Below are 3,725 nucleotides of genomic sequence, written 5' to 3'. Positions count from 1 at the left end.
CACAGGTGATATTCCTTGCAATTTACAGATGAGGAAACTGAGTCACAAAGTGATCTGACTTGCTCTCAGTAGATTATCTTTTCATAATTCCTGTTTTTAACTGCTACCCGCCCAATCACACACTTCATTACAGCCTATATGTTTACTGCCATATAAAAAAAAAATAATTTCCCTCCTTTAAAACCTTAAAAAAAATTTCCCAGAGTACTGACCTTGGAGTAAGAAGTCTTGGGTTCCAGTCGCAGCTGTAGTTTCTTGTGCTAATTGTAACAATTGACTTCTCTCTTCAGGACGCAGTTTCTGCATCTGTAGAACCAAGGACACTGGAATAGATCATCTTTAATTTTCTTTTTTAGCATTAAAACTGCAGTCTTAGGACCTTGGCAATAAAGGTCCCCCAAAGCTGATCCTGCCCAACTGGCCCAGAATTATCTCCTATTGCTAAAGCCTTTGGTTCCACCAAACAGGGAGCCCCAACCACACAAGGCACAATTACGTTCTCTTGTTCTTGCTCCCAATACTCCCTCCATTCCTCTCCATTTAAATTCTCCTTACATCTTACCTTCAGAGCAAAAGCCAAGTTCTCCTGTGGCTTTGGTGCAGCGGATGAAGCTTCGATACTGGAGTCAGCAAGGTCCCAGTCCAAACATGACTCCCAACACTTATTAGCTGTGTGACCTTTGGTAGGATGTTTAACTGTTATCTCCCTCAGTTTCTTCAGCTGTAAAATGGAAATAGCAGCTATTTCTCAAGGTTGTTGAGAGGATGCAATCAGGTATTTATAAAGCACTCAACACAGTAGGTTCTTAGTTAATGCTTTTTCCTTTCCTCTTTCCTTTTCCCTTTCCTCTCCTTCCTTCTCCCTTTCCTCTCCTTCCTTCCTTCCTACTTAATAAAATTTGCAGCATTCTCCCCTGGTATTGCTAGAGTATAGACCGACTAGCATCATTCACTCACTTGGCACTTAATATGCAGATTGCTTTTCCATGTATGAGTTTTGCCCTCTCAGTTAGATTGTAAAATCCTTCAGGGATCATGCTGAATTTGCCAGAAGGTAGATCCACTGTGGAATGGGCTGTCAGGGAAGGGAAGAAGTCCCCTCATTGGAGTCTTGGAGCTAAAGCACCTGCTCTACAGGGGAGATCTGCTCTGGAATGGATTGGGCCAGAAGACCTTGAACATCTTTTTTTTGGTTACAAGATTCCATAATCCTGTGGTTTAACCCTTCTCTGGACACCATCGGGCTATACTTCTAATGGTATAGGTGCTGGGAAACTGTTTGAATGAGCAAATGGCCCAGATAATTGCCCCTCGGCCTCCATTTCTCTGAAAAGGGCTGGCCTCCAGGAAAAGGGAAGTCATCAGATTAAGTATCCTAATCATTCTCTGGGTCCCAATTTGCCTAGCCTGCCCAGACTCTGTGATTATAGGCCTGATGTGTCTTTATGACCTTAAGAGGAAAAAAAAAAGAGCAGGTAATCACCAGCAGGCAGCAGGTCTCCACAGGAAAGAACTCCGACCTTTGTCTCTACTCTTTGCATAACTCAGACCTTGAGAAACCAAGAAAAGGAAATCGGGTTCTTTGGGAAAGTGGGGGAGGGTTTGTGGTTGGAGGATGGGACTAGAATGTGAAAATCACTGGAGCTGTTTGAACTTGGGTTCAAATTCCACCGTGGCAGCCTGCTGCCTTTAATTTTGGCCTCTGAGTCTCAGTTTCCAACTCTGTAAAATAAGGGGGCAGCTACCCAAGGGAATCTCCAAAGTTTCTTCTAGCTCAAAATCCCACGATTGCAAGAGGAGGAAGGAAAAGCATCTAAAGGGGAAGGAAAGGAAACCGGGAGAATTACAAAGGTCATGGCTTTCCTAATCCCCCCAAATCCCAAAGGCATATTATCTTAATACTGAAAATCAATGCAACCCACTAAGTTTACTTAGTAACTATTTAAATTCAAATAGACTTATTTGAGAGCATAAAATATCATAAATTTCCTCTAATCTCATCAGGATTTCATCCATTCACTCTTGTTTACTTTTTGGCTTCATAGTTAGCATGTAGTTTACTCTTTTCATCATGTAGTTTATTCTTTTCATTCTTACTTTATTTTTTGCCTTGTATTCTTTCCCAATTCTTCTTTGCGTTTGGAGAGATTCTTGAGGAAGGAAACAAGAATTTATTGTTTATTTTGTGCCAGGCAATGTGCTAAGTGTTTCATAGAGATCATCTGATTTTAAGCTTATATTTTAAGACATGGAGATGGGTGCTATCATTTATTATCTTTCTTCATTTTACTCTTAGGAAACTGAGGCAGACAGCAATTAAGAGACTTGCTCAGCATCCCACAGCTTGTAACTTTCTAAGAATATGTTTGAACTCAGGTCTTCCTAAATCTAGAACTCTAGCCACTGACCTTCCTTTTTCTATTTGTAACCCCAGTGCTCGCCATAGTGTTTTACAAAAACAAATGATTAACTTTTCATTCATTCATACATTCATTCATGTCTTCCCAGATTTTTTTTTTTTTTTTTTTGTATTCCTCAAACTTGCTGGCTTTAATTGAGTTCCATTGTAATCATATACCAAATTGATCAATTTATGGTTATATACTTACGTGATCTCCCAAGATTTTGTTTTTTAAATTGCATAAAATACTATTACAAAAATCCAGGAACTGATAGTTATTTTTCTATGGGAAGTGTTTTCCATAACACTTTTAGGGCTTATGTCTAACAATGGAATTACTGAACCAGAAAGAATGACTTTCTGTAATTTTAATTGTGGATTATGAGATTGCTCTTTTGAAGTATCCTGTGACTTTGTAAGTTCACATGCAATGAATGAACCTACTCAGCATCCAAGATTTAGGGGGTTTTGCCTTCCATTCTCTTTAGCAATTTGATGGGTGTAACTTGCTACCTCAAAGTTGTTTTAACCGGCATCACTGTTAGCAATGGTAAGTTTATTTTTAATCATTAACAATTTGTTCTTCCTTTGTTGAAAATGGTTTATTCATATCCTTTGACTATTTATTGTAACCTGGGTGTTACCTTTACAAGCTTGTAACAATTCCTTATACATTTTAAATGTCATATTTTTCTAGCCTATCATTTTCTTAATCTTAATTTTTGTTTTATCTTTTTTTAACTTGAAAGTAATCAAATATATTTTTCTTTCCCCTAATAATTTCTCACATTTGTTAAATAGAGGAGGAAAGTCAGATTTTTTCCACAATCGAGATGAAAAAATATGGAAAACTTCTTGAATTTGTGTGTTTATGCTTGCCCAGAGCTATGCTAATCTCTGTAGCATTCCAATTTTAGTACAAGTGCTGCTTGAGCAAGCACGTTCCGTGGCAATTTCCACACATCTGGAAGAGTAAACTGAAATGAGAACCCTCTAGAAAGGAATGAAACCATTGTTTGACTTCCTTCCACCCCGCCCCCAGTCTTGGAAGCTTGCTGAAACTCTCTCCTGCAGGTCTTTCGAGCTTGTTTTTCATCACTCTTCCTGGGATGGCAATTTTCCTAACCCAGGGCACCTTTCATCTCCCAAGATCCATCAGTTCTGGACAGCCAGGGCCTTGAAACATCCACAGTAGCACAACCTCAGCCACAAAGAATCTTGAACCTTCATCTCTGAGTTGCCGAATCCCGGCTGGCTCCATTTCCAGGGCCATTAAACCCCTGTCACCTTTCTTCACTTGGCTGTTCCTTCCCAAGAGATTCCT

General features: G+C 39.4%; 1 non-coding gene across 1 annotated transcript; it reads right to left on the bottom strand.

The window, feature by feature from the left end:
- Positions 1–3,238: 3,238 nt before the first annotated feature.
- Positions 3,239–3,342, bottom strand: LOC111721188. The gene has a single exon (XR_002770510.1). It is a non-coding gene; the product is annotated as a U6 spliceosomal RNA (small nuclear RNA).
- Between the last annotated feature and the right edge of the window lie 383 nt (positions 3,343–3,725).

Source organism: Sarcophilus harrisii, chromosome 5, assembly GCF_902635505.1.
Source record: "Sarcophilus harrisii chromosome 5, mSarHar1.11, whole genome shotgun sequence".
Taxonomy (NCBI): domain Eukaryota; kingdom Metazoa; phylum Chordata; class Mammalia; order Dasyuromorphia; family Dasyuridae; genus Sarcophilus; species Sarcophilus harrisii.
This window is presented reverse-complemented; position numbering and strand designations above follow the sequence as displayed.